The sequence below is a fragment of the Rattus norvegicus genome, chromosome 5, assembly GCF_021556685.1.
Source record: "Rattus norvegicus strain SHRSP/BbbUtx chromosome 5, alternate assembly SHRSP_T2T, whole genome shotgun sequence".
Lineage (NCBI taxonomy): Eukaryota > Metazoa > Chordata > Mammalia > Rodentia > Muridae > Rattus > Rattus norvegicus.
The window spans coordinates 10,871,025-10,883,991 of record NC_141538.1 but is presented as its reverse complement, the minus strand read 5'-3'; the positions used below and the strand labels follow the sequence as shown (position 1 = coordinate 10,883,991).

General features: G+C 43.6%; 2 long non-coding RNA genes across 2 annotated transcripts in view; one reads left to right on the top strand and one right to left on the bottom strand.

Moving 5' to 3' along the window:
- Positions 1-208: 208 nt before the first annotated feature.
- Positions 209-12,967, bottom strand: part of LOC148005618 (uncharacterized) — a 31,476-nt gene continuing 18,717 nt past the window's right edge. Inside the window, exon 4 of the long non-coding RNA XR_015620609.1 lies at positions 209-766. This is a non-coding gene — a long non-coding RNA (uncharacterized LOC148005618). The remainder of the gene's footprint in view (positions 767-12,967) is intronic.
- The window catches only part of LOC120102808 (uncharacterized), a 40,158-nt gene continuing 30,059 nt past the window's right edge, over positions 2,869-12,967 (top strand). Inside the window, exon 1 of the long non-coding RNA XR_015620610.1 lies at positions 2,869-2,987. This is a non-coding gene — a long non-coding RNA (uncharacterized LOC120102808). The remainder of the gene's footprint in view (positions 2,988-12,967) is intronic.

Here is a 12,967-nt window from a genome sequence, read left to right as displayed (position 1 = left end):
CCATTGTTGGATTACTCAGACTACATGTGTAAGCCAGTCTAACAAATCCCCCTTTAAGACAAAAGGATGAGTGTCGTGTCTTACAAAAAGATGAGGACAGAGAGAATATGTTTGGTGGATGTGCAGTCAGGTGTGGGGGAAGGGGGTGCCTCTGCGAGCCCATGCTGAGGCACCCCTTCCCCTTGAGGGACCAGCCACACAACGATGTAATATAGAATAGAGTTTATTCAGGGCACGGGGAGGGGAGTTGAGAGGGTAGTGGGGGGGGGGGGAGAGACAGAGAGAGAGAGAGAGAGAGAGAGAGAGAGCGAGAGAGAGAGAGACAGAGAGAGAGAGAGGCTGGCCATGAACAAGTGGAGAGAGAGGGGGAGGGGAAAAGGGAGAGGGGATGTGGCAGAGGACAGGGCTGGAGCAAGAAGGCAAGAGCAAGAGAGAGAGGAGGGGCCAAGCAGCCCCTTTTATGGTGAGTCAGGCAAACCTGGCTGTTGCCAGGTAACAGTGGGGCAGAGCTTAGACAAAATGCTAACATTCCCCTGTTTCAGTTTAATTAAAAAAGGGAAAAAATTAGAAAGAGGTATTGGTGGAGCAGAAATATGGTCATCGTGATCTTTAGCTGCTTCCTGCTGACTTAGGGGTGACGTGTCTCTAGGAAACCTAGGAAAATGGATATGGTCCATCTTAGGAGGGTCGCCTGTTTCCTTGCTGTCCAGGGTCTGCTGACCATGGGGGATAGATCAGAAGGAACAGGTGCAGCAGGTGTCCGTGTCTGTGAGAGAAGATTAGAGCATCTAGAGGTTGCTTCTCTGGAGCTGTCCTGGATGCAATAAATGCCTAGGCTTGACAAGATGCTAACACACACACATACACACACACACACACACACACACACACACACACACACACACACACACACACATTATAGGTAGAGAATAAAGGTAAGACGTTTGGGAGAAAAAATTTCTTAGGTGTACACTTGGAAGTTTAGGTGTACATTTGAAAGTACATTTGAAACTCTTAGGTCTTAGCGGTTGGGTAGGGGTGAGTATCAATCCCAGGGCACAGGAGAGGAACCCCACCCTCTGGAATGGGTAGTAAGTCGGAACTAGACTATTGATTGGCATGTGTACTTAGCTGGATGGAGTCTGTTTGGTCCATGAGAGGAAGATCTGAGTGGGTGTCTTGTAACAAAAGGGATACATTTGTAACAGTCCTTAAGATGAGGTTAGGGAAGACAAAAACCTTTCATGGAGCAGAAGGAACAAGAAGGACTTTTTCCTTCTGTCTGGGAGACTGAATACATACCACTTTAAATTTAGTTAAAAGACAAAGGAAACTCAAAATTTAAATTTGTGCTTATATAGTTGGATCGTATAGGGGAAATGTTTATTAGAGTTAGACAAATTTATAAGAACTTAACTAATGTTGGGACAGTGGCACAGCAAGAAGAGGAGGAAACGTGAAGCATTTAGTTGCTGGAAACCGAATCTAGGAAAGGAAGTAACAGGCTACATCTGTGAAAGCTTTCCATCTGAACTAGTGTATCCTTTATCATGAGGTCTGGAAGAAATCTGGCAGTCTTAGCCAAGGAACAAATTGACCAGTGAGTTAATACAGTGGGAGATCACCTCAGGGTAAGGAACTAGGTCTGTTTGCTAGCTGTCAAGCGACAGTTACCTTACCTGTCAATGTACTCAGAATCTGGAGAAGAATACATTATAATCTAGGAGTCATGTATTAATTAAAAACAACAGAGTTCATCTGTAGTCCACTACCTAAACAGTTCCCAGGTCCCTGCGGTCTCCATGGCAACTTGGACAGAGTCAGTCTGGCTTTCAAGCCCAGAAGATGAAAAGCCTTTTCTCTGTGGAATAGATACATGAGAAATGAGAAATGACTCACCTTGATTTAGACAATGTGAGTCATTTGACTCTTAGGGTATCCAGTTTTATCCACCAGGTAGACCAAGCCCAGACAGGGCAATGGTGGTGCTCTCAGTGGTTTTCAAACCACAATCCATGTAGTCTCTTGTAGCTGTGTCTATTATCTTCTGAGACCTTTGTAAACTGTTATGCTTTGAGAGTGTGTCTGTTATAAGCTTAAATATATTTGTAGACTTCTGACAAGATTGAGAGCTGTGTCTATTGTTCATATCTGAGTTAGACAATACACACTATAATTTAATGGCAGTAGCAAAAATCATTATTTACCAAGGCAGGATAGTAACAAAAATCTTAATTGTTAAGTGACTTTGACAGGTTCCATTCATTAGTAGAGAAGAACACATTTTTGCACTTGCGTTAGCAGAGAAACACTTGTCTTAGAGTTGGCCTGAAGCAGAGTGGAAGGCAATCAGAGAGCTAACAGAGGTGGTGTGAGACGGAGGTCACATTAAGTATGTCTGAACAGGTTCAGGCCTGTGCCGCGAACTGAGCAGGCAAGCACGCAGCTGTGAGAACAGGCAAGGGCTGTGTTGTGGCATACATGGGAGTCCACAGTGGGTCATCGTTGGGGTTTCTGTGCTATGGGGCCCTGATGTTGCAGGATCAAGGGAGCGCAGTGCACGTAGCAAGCAAGTGGGGTGGGGGCCCAGTAGCATAGCTTTCTGTCTCCACCCAGGTAGTGTGAGAGAACTCTGACACCAAACGCAGAAGGAGAAGCCAGCAGGAGACACCGGAGCGCAAGTGTGCCTGCAGCAGTCCCATGGAAGAAAGGAGAGAGAGAGAGAGAGAGAGAGAGAGAGAGAGAGAGAGAGAGAGAGAGAGAGAGAGAGAGAGAGAGCGCTCCTGTGCGTATGTGTTTGTGGGGGAGGTGGGGGTGGGGGAAGCAGTGCAGCGTCTTTGTGCATGCGCATGAGAGAGCACAAGTGGAGGGGCAGATGGTTGCACATGTGCGTGCAGGAAAGCAGAGTCTCAGCAGAGTCCCTGGCAGGACGCAAGGAGTGGGACCAGACCTGCTTTTCACGAGGATAACAGGGAGCAGAGCAAATGGTGAGAGAATGAGGGAAGGGGGAGGGGGAAGCTTACGCTACAGAACACTAACAAGAGAGTTGGTTTAAAATGCCAGTTTAGTGGCCATCTAGAGATACTGCTTGCTGTGTACTGTAAATGAGATGGGGCAGTCCCTGTAAGTAGGGACAAGGTGGCAAAAACCAACCTGTCGGTGAGAGTAGAGTTATTATTTACCCCTACAAGCGTCCTGAGGATACAATTAATGTCCAGAGAGAATGACAGCCAGGCCAGATCACAAGGTCATCACGTGGTGATCTGAGGGCTAAGTTCTGGACCAGTGCTCTAAGGGATGGAGGGAGAGCAGTTCACGTAGGCCTAGGATTTCACAGGAGCAAGAGAGGATCCACCACAGAGGAGAGAGGAAAATCTCGCCCAAGGGACAATGTCCTAGAACAAGGGTCAGTGAAAAGACTGAGTATCTCTCTTCTCAAGAGCATCACAGGGGTAGCTCTGAGCTCAAGAACTTTCTGCTGGGACCATGGGGACATTTACTCTGACCGGTGTGGGGGAGGGGGCTTACCAATTCTCTGAAGTTTGGGCTGGTGAGCAATGGCTCTCCCTGGGGTAGCCCTGGGGAAGTGAACCTGTGGAGTTTCTAAGTCCAAGTCTTGGCACTAAATGTTGTGTTTTATAAAAAGATAAGGAGAGAGAATATGTTTAGTGGATGTACAGACAGGTGTGTGGGGGGAAGGGAGCACCCATGGTTTGAGTAGGCTTGGCTACTACTAAAGCTGGCAGCAGAACTTGGTGTTCTTTTTGCACACATGCATAGGCAAGAGCTGAGGAGGCTTCCTCCCTGATCTCCGAGGGAGGGCTGGGATGCACAAGGCACAGAAAGGTTAGGAAACCTCTGGAAACAAAGCTGAGGCATCAGCAGAAACAGCAAGGAATAGCCCATGGAAGGAACATGTATATCTTCTAAGGGAAGCCATGGGCAGTAACCAGGACCATCCAAGACAAGTGGCCACGAGGGCTACCGTAACCGGCAAGTCTTTAGGGTGGGGTGGTCTGGAACTTGATCATGATGATGTGGTGGGTCCTGCTGTCCCACACAGAATGACAGGATTCAGTGTTTGCCCTCAGGGGGTCTCAGTCTGTTCATTTCAAGTTGGAAGACTGCTACTTACGGCTGTTTTGAATTTTATAGGGACTATAACAGTTTGCCTTGGGTCCCAGAGAGGCCTTGTTTAGACTTGGCAGTGTTGAGAACTGTTGGGCTGTTTGCGTTCCTCTTCCTGTTGCTGTGATAAAATACTGTGGTTTGATGCTGGTAGCACTTTAGTGACGACATCAATGGATGAATCAAAGCATTCAAAGTGGAATGGTTGTTAGGGTTGGGAGGGGTGTGACTTTAGGAGGTGAATCCCCTGAGAACGCCTCTGCAGAGTAGAGCCTATACTTGGGCCTTTCTCAGTGCTCTGCCCTGGCTCTCCCGAGGTGAGCAGCTTTCCTGCAGTACGTCTGTCCGTTCACTCTGCTGACTGTATTCCTCCACAGGACTAAGCAGCCAGAGAAGCTACCCCAACCCAGGGTTGAGACCTCTGAGACAAGCATGGAGCTTTAACTCTTAAAGTGCTTCATTTCAGTGTTTACCACAAGGGTCAGAAGCTCATGGACCTCGCTCAGGATTAATAAATATTGTATTAAATAGGCAGTTTCAGGTGCTTAGCATGGGCATGAGATGTTGACGTCACACTGTTTTTAACAGTGCATTCACATAGCCCTTTATGATAATTTCACTTTAACTTATGTAACTAACTGCCATGAAATATAATATTCACCTGTGTTAGGGTTTACTGCTGTGAACAGACACCATGACCAAGGCAAGCCTTACAAAGTACAACATTTAATTGGGCTGGCTTACAGGTTCACAGGTTCAGTCCAGTATCATCAAGGTTGGACTAGGGCAGCATCTAGGCAGGTATGAGGCAGGCAGAGCTGAGAGTTCTACATCTTCACCTGAAGGCTGCTAGTGGAAGACTGGCTTCCAGGCAGCTAGGAGGAGGGTCTTAAGCCCATGCCCACAGTGGCACACTTAGTCCAACAAGGCTACCCTCCTGGACCAAGCAGATAGAAACCATCACACTACTGTTTCATAAAGTCCTACTGACCTTTACCAACTTGTACAAACTTCACATTCTTCATGCTGGAAGGTAAAAGTTAATACAATAGTTGTAAGGCCTTAAACAAGGGATTTCACTGTGCCTGTGCTCTTGTTTGAAACAGGGACAACAGTCTGTGACTATTCTATCCCTAACAACCCCCACATTGCCTGAAATAGGGGTAATATCAGGATACTGTGTCAAGTATTGTGGTCCACCCTAGTCATGAACTTGACTTGTTCAGTAAAATGTAGAGGAGGGAGTGTTGGGAAAATTAGAACAAGAAGATCACTGGTGTCTCAAGGAAAATGGGTTCCAGAGGGAAAGCAACAGTGAGAAGTAGGTAGATCAGGGAGTAAAATAGTTGCTATAAAATGAACATGAGGAAGCTAAAGAAAGGAGTGAACAACTTACATCTGAGGAAAATGGCAGAGGGAGTGGATGTACGTGGAAGGGTGGATCTGCAAGACAAAGGGCCATCACATAGACCTTAGTTTGATTTGGTTTCTTTTAAGAAAGCCCTGAATAGAGAAAACAGGAAAATGGTGGTGGATAATTGCTTCCTGTGGAGGCTGGCACACACTGGGGGCAGCAGCAGCAGCTTCTAGAGAAGGTAAGTGAGCTCTTGTTCCTGCCACAGAGGTTATCTCATAGGTCACCATCATCCCAACTAATATGATGTGTATCATTCTCTGCAGAATGCTTCCCCAGACTGGCTCTAAAGTGAGGAGGAATTTTGCCTCTGGAACTTATGAGTTGTGGAATGAAGCAGATATCTTTTAATCATCAACAACAACAATAAAAAAAACACCCCCCCCCCACGCAACGGTACATGGCTCAGTGCCTAGTAGAAGTGAGGTCTTGGCAGCATGACCACATATTATTGGAATACTTCCCTTGTTCGCATCAGCCTGTAAGCTCTAAGACAAAACTCACAGCACACACACACACACACACACACATGAATTAAAGTACACTTGTTTCTTTGAAGAACATTTCATACACATCACTAGTTTTAAGCTCATTATCAATGTAGAATGTATTATCCCCATCAAATGAGAGAATGTAGGGCTAAGCGTAGCATGTAATTACTAAAAAACAATCCATGCTATTGCTGGCTAGGCACCTGCGATGTTGGTCTGTTTTCAGCCCGGTATACAGCCTGAGACTGAAACCTCATGTTTCTCCTAACCCACACCTTTCCCACAAACACTGACTCTGCCTCTTCAGAACTCTTTATTGCTCTCTAAGTCCCCATGGCCAGCCCAAGTTTATGAGTAGCTAGCTGGGGGCACACTCTCGCCAGCCCACACTCTGCTATGGTTACCTCTACCCTGGAGCTCAGTCCCTGCCTGATTTTCCCCTTCTAAAACCTGGCCAAATTCCACCATGGCTAAATTCTTTCCCTCCAGCCTACCTGAGTCACCAAGAATGAAAAAACCAGACAATTTTAGTTTAAAATAAACCAATAACACAACCACTGGGCACAGAATTTATCATCCTCAACTATTCTATGTTAGAAATCGTCATCCCAGGAATGCAAGGATGGTCCAATATATGGAAATCCATCACCATAATCCACTAACTATATAAACAAACTCAAGGGAAAAAACGCCACATGATCATCTCATTAGATGCTGAGAGAGCATTTGACAAAATTCAACATCCCTTCATGTTAAAAGTCTTGGAAAGATCAGGAATTTAAGGCCCATACTTAAACATAGTAAAAGCAATATACAGCAAACCAGTAGCCAACATCAAATTAAATGAAGAGAAACTTGAAGCAATCCCACTAAAATCAGGGACTAGGCAAGGCTGCCCACTCTCTCCCTACTATTCAATATAGTACTCCAAGTCCTAGCCAGAGCAATCAGACAGCAAAAGGAGGTCAAAGGGATACAGAAGTAAAAATTTCACTATTTGCTGATGATATGATTGTACACTTAAGTAGCCCCAAAAATTCCACCAGAGAATTCCTACAGTTGATAAACAACTTCAGGAAGGTGGCTGGATATAAAATTAACTCAAACAAATTGGTAGCCTTCCTCTACTCAAAGGAAAAACAAGCTGAGAAAGAAATTAGGGAAATGACACCCTTTACAATAGTCACAAACAATATAAAATACCTTGGTGTGACTCTAACCAAGCAAGTGAAAGATCTATATGACAAGAACTTCAAGTCTCTGAAGAAAGTAATTGAAGAAGATCTCAGAAGGTAGAAAGATCTCTCATGCTCATGTGTTGGCAGGATTAATATTGTAAAGATGGCCATTTTGCCAAAGACAATCTACAGATTCAATGCAACCCCCAACAGAATTCCAACTCAATTCTTCATAGAATTAAAAAGAGCAATTTGCAAATTCATTTGGAATAGCAAAAAAGCCCAGGATAGTGAAAACTATTCTCAACAATGAAAATACTTTGGGGAAATCACCATTCCTGACCTTAAGCAATCATGCATGGTATTGGTACAGAGACAGACAGGTAGATCAATGGAATAAAATTGAAGACCCAGAAATGAACCCACACGCCTATGGTCACTTGATCTTTGACAAAGGAGCTAAAACTATCCAAGGGAAAAAAAGACAACATTTTGAACAAATGGTGCTGGTTCAACAGGTGGTCAGCATTTAGAAGAATGTAAATCTATCTATTCTTATCTCCTCAAGTCCAAGTGGATCAAAGACCTCCACATAAAACCAGATACACTGAAACTAATAGAAGGAAAGCAGGGAAAAGCCTCAAACACATAGGCACAAAGGAAAATTTCCTGAATAGAACACAAATGGCTTCTATCATAAGATCAAAAATCAACAAATGGGACCTCATAAAATTGCAAAGCTTCTGTAAGGCAAAGGACACTGTCATTAGGACAAAAACAGCAACCAACATTGGGAAAATGTCTTTAAGAGGACTATTATCTAATATACAAAGAACTCAAGAAGTTAGACTCTAGAGAATCAAATAATCCTATTAAAAATTGGGGTACAGAGCTAAACAAAGAATTCTCAACTGAGGAATATTGAATGGCTGAGAAGCACCTAAAGAAATGTTCAACATCCTTAGTCACCAGTGAAATGCCAATCAAGACAACCCTGAGATACCACCTCACACCAGTCAGAATGACTAAGATCAAAATCTCAGGTGACAACAGATGCTGTTGAGGATGTGGAGAAAGAGGAGCACTCCTCCCTTGGTGGGATTGCAAGCTGGTACAATTATTCTGGAAATCAATCTGGAGGTTCCTTGGAAAATTGGACATAATACTACCTGAGGACCCAGCTAAACCACTCCTGGGCATATACCCAAAAGATTCTCCAACATATAACAAGGGAATATGCTCCACTATGTTCATAGCAGCCTTATTTATAATAGCCAGAAGCTGGAAAGAACCCAGATGTCTTTCAACAGAGGAATGGATACAGAAAATGTGGTACATTACACAATGGAGTACTACTCAGCTATTAAAAACAATGACTACATGAAATTCTTAGGCAAATGAATGGAACTAGAAAATATCTTCCTGAGTGAGGTAACCCAGTTACAAAGGAACACACATGGTATGGACTCACTGATAAATGGATATTAGCCCAAAGGTTTGGAATAACTAAGAAAAAATTCACAGATCATATGAAGCCCAAGAAGAAGGAAGACCAAAATGTGGATATTTCATTCCTTTTTAGAAGGGAGAACAAAATATTCACAGGAGGAAATACAGAGACAAAGAGTGGAGTGGGGACAGAAGGAAAGGTCATCTAGAGACTGCCCTACCTGGGGATCCATTCTATATGCAGCCACTGAACCCAGTCACTATTGCTGTTACCAAGAAGTGCTTGCTGACAGGAGCCAGATATAGGTGTCTCCTGAGAGGCTCTGCCCGAGCCCTACTGATACAGATGAGGATGGTTGCAGTTAACCATTGGACTGAACAAGGGGACGCCAAATGAGGAGTTAGAGAAAAGACTGAAGGAGCTGAAGGGGTTTGCAGCCCCATAGCTTCCTATGGGAATATAATTTCAACTGTTTTCCCTTGTATGTTCAAACAGACACCCTATTGCTTCACTCCTCTAACCCCTGGGGAATCACCCTATTGCTTCACTCCTCTGAACCTTGGGGATCTCTCTTTGAAGCCTCCTTCCTCCTGCCTTAATCTGGATCTGACCAACCAGACCCCACCAGAGCTTCCAGGGACTAAATCACCAACCAATGAGTACACATGGAGGGACCTATGACTCTAGCCGCATATGTAGCAGAGAATGGCATTGTCCAGCATCAATAGAAGGATAAGTCTTTGGTTCTGTGAAGGCTCAATGTAGGTAATGCCAGGGTGTTGAGGTTGGAGTGGGTGGGTGGGAGTGAGAGCATCTTCATAGAAGCAGGGGTATGGGAGTAGGGAAAAGGGAATAACATTTGAAATGCAAATACATAAAATATCCAAGAAAAATAAAAAATAAAAAAGAAATCTTCCAGTGGTGCAATCCACCATCAGATCTAACAGTTCCCTGTTTACATCTTGCTTGCTTCCTTGCCATACCAAAATACTCTCCCTTCCTCTGTGTCCCCTCTTCCTCTCTTGAACCTGGAGGCCCTCCTTCTCCTTCTTACCCGTAGTGACTAGCTTCTTGTTGTTTTTATTATCTAATTAATTAACTAGGGGAAAATTCTACTACACCTCACCTTTTCTGTCAAAAAAATCCCCTCTTCTCTCAGATATGAGTGAAAAAAAGTCATGACAAGTAAATTACATAGTATGAGGTACAAATGACATCCAGTCCATCAATCTGTCAATTTAGGTAAAGCACTCTACCATCTAACTTAAAAGGCTTATAATTTTACACTTGAGTTATGTGTTGGTTTTAGATTGTATACCTTCTAAAACCAACATGCAGCTTGTACAGCTATGTTTTGGTTTGCCAATTTTAGGCTTCCTATTATTATAGGAGATAATAAAAAATTACAAAACTCCATTTTCTTAATCTTGTTATTTTATTACTATTTTCCCTTGTAAACAGACACCCTCTAGCTTCACTCTTCTAACCCCTGGGGATCACCTTATTGCTTCACTCCTCTGAACCTTGGGGATCTCTCTTTGAAGTCCCTTCCTCCTGCCTTAATCTGGATCTGACCTTGGGCATGTGATGATGGGCTGAGAATGAGGTCTACACACTGAGGGCTCAGCAGCCTATGGGGAGATGGTTGAGCCTTTATGACGTGGGGTCTATTGGGACAAAGTCAGATCACTTTTCCATTGAAAGCTGGACCACAATAGGCCATTTCTTCTAACGGCTTAATCACAGAACGAGAACAATGGAGACCTGACACACGTTAGTGATCGTCCTCCTGACAATGTGCTTTCTTGCATATGTGCGTGCATATGTCTGTGTGCATGTATACATTGCTATTTTCTCTTTTCATCCAGGATCTAAAGAGATGGTGCATGACTGGTAGATCTTCTATTCCTTTCATTCATACATGATTATCTAGTTGACTAAATATTTCTAGTATGCACGTAATTCTCCCTCTAAGAAAAGTAGCACCATCCTTATTATGCTTCTTTGTGATTCCAAGTCCCCAACTTAAAGTCTTCAACAGGCCTCTTCTTACTTAGTTTCTTTACATTTTTTTCTGTATTCTGTTGATTTTACTTTTTTTTTTTATATTAACTTGAGTATTTCTTATATACATTTCGAGTGTTATTCCCTTTCCCGGTTTCCGGGCAAAAATCCCCCTCCCCCCTCCCCTTCCTTATGGGTATTCCCCTCCCAACCCTCCCCCCATTGCCGCCCTCCCCCCAACAGTCTAGTTCACTGGGGGTTCAGTCTTAGCAGGACCCAGGGCTTCCCCTTCCACTGGTGCTCTTACTAGGCTATTCATTGCTACCTATGGGGTCAGAGTCCAGGGTCAGTCCATGTATAGTCTTTAGGTAGTGGCTTAGTCCCTGGAAGCTCTGGTTGCTTGGCATTGTTGTACATATGGGGTCTCGAGCCCCTTCAAGCTCTTCCAGTTCTTTCTCTGGTTCCTTCAACGGGGGTTCTATTCTCAGTTCAGTGGTTTGCTGCTGGCATTCGCCTCTGTATTTGCTGTATTCTGGCTGTGTCTCTCAGGAGCGATCTACATCCGGTTCCTGTCGGTCTGCACTTCTTTGCTTCATCCATCTTGTCTAATTGGGTGGCTGTATATGTATGGGCCACATGTGGGGCAGGCTCTGAATGGGTGTTACTTCAGTCTCTGTTTTAATCTTTGCCTCTCTCTTCCCTGCCAAGGGTATTCTTGTTCCCCTTTTAAAGAAGGCGTGAAACATTCACATTTTGATCATCCGTCTTGAGTTTCATTTGTTCTAGGCATCTAGGGTAATTCAAGCATTTGGGCTAATAGCCACTTATCAATGAATGCATACCATGTATGTCTTTCTGTGATTGGGTTAGCTCACTCAGAATGATATTTTCCAGTTCCAACCATTTGCCTACGAATTTCATAAAGCCGTTGTTTTTGATAGCTGAGTAATATTCCATTGTGTAGATGTACCACATTTTCTGTATCCATTCCTCTGTTGAAGGGCATCTGGGTTCTTTCCAGTTTCTGGCTATTATAAATAAGGCTGCGATGAACATAGTGGAGCACGTGTCTTTTTTATATGTTGGGGCATCTTTTGGGTATATGCCCAAGAGAGGTATAGCTGGGCCCTCAGGTACTGGAATGTTCAGTTTTCTGAGGAACCTCCAGACTGATTTCCAGAATGGTTTTACCAGTCTGCAATCCCACCAACAATGGAGGAGTGTTCCTCTTTCTCCACATCCTCGCCAGCGTCTGCTGTCACCTGAGTTTTTGATCTTAGCCATTCTCACTGGTGTGAGGTGAAATCTCAGGGTTGTTTTGATTTGTATTTCCCCATGACTGAAAATGTTGAGCATTTCTTTAGGTGCTTCTCAGCTGTTCAGGATTCCTCAGCTGTGAATTCTTTGTTTAGCTCTGAACCCCATTTTTTAATAGGGTTATTTGTCTCCCTGCAGTCTAACTTCTTGAGTTCTTTGTATATTTTGGATATAAGGCCTCTATCTGTTGTAGGATTGGTAAAGATCTTTTCCCAATCTGTTGGTTGCCGTTTTGTCCTAACCACAGAGTCCTTTGCCTTACAGAAGCTTTGCAGTTTTATGAGATCCCATTTGTCGATTCTTGATCTTAGAGCATAAGCCATTGGTGTTTTGTTCAGGAAATTTTTTCCAGTGCCCATGTGTTCCAGATGCTTCCTTAGTTTTTCTTCTATTAGTTTGAGTGTGTCTGGTTTGATGTGGAGGTCCTTGATCCACTTGGACTTAAGCTTTGTACAGGGTGATAAGCATGGATCAATCTGCATTCTTCTACATATTGACCTCCAGTTGAACCAGCACCATTTGCTGAAAATGCTATCTTTTTCCCATTGGATGGTTTTGGCTCCTTTGTCAAAAATCAAGTGACCATAGGTGTGTAGGTTCATTTCTGGGTCTTCAATTCTATTCCATTGGTCTATCTGTCTGTCTCTGTACCAATACCATGCAGTTTTTATCACTATTGCTCTGTAATACTGCTTGAGTTCAGGGATAGTGATTCCCCCTGAAGTCCTTTTATTGTTGAGGATAGTTTTAGCTATCCTGGGTTTTTTGTTATTCCAGATGAATTTGCAAATTGTTCTGTCTAACTCTTTGAAGAATTGGATTGGTATTTTGATGGGGATTGCATTGAATCTGTAGATCGCTTTTGGTAAAATGGCCATTTTTACTATATTGATCCTGCCAATCCATGAGCATGGGAGATCTTTCCATCTTCTGAGGTCTTCTTCAATTTCTTTCTTCAGTGTCTTGAAGTTCTTATTGTACAGAT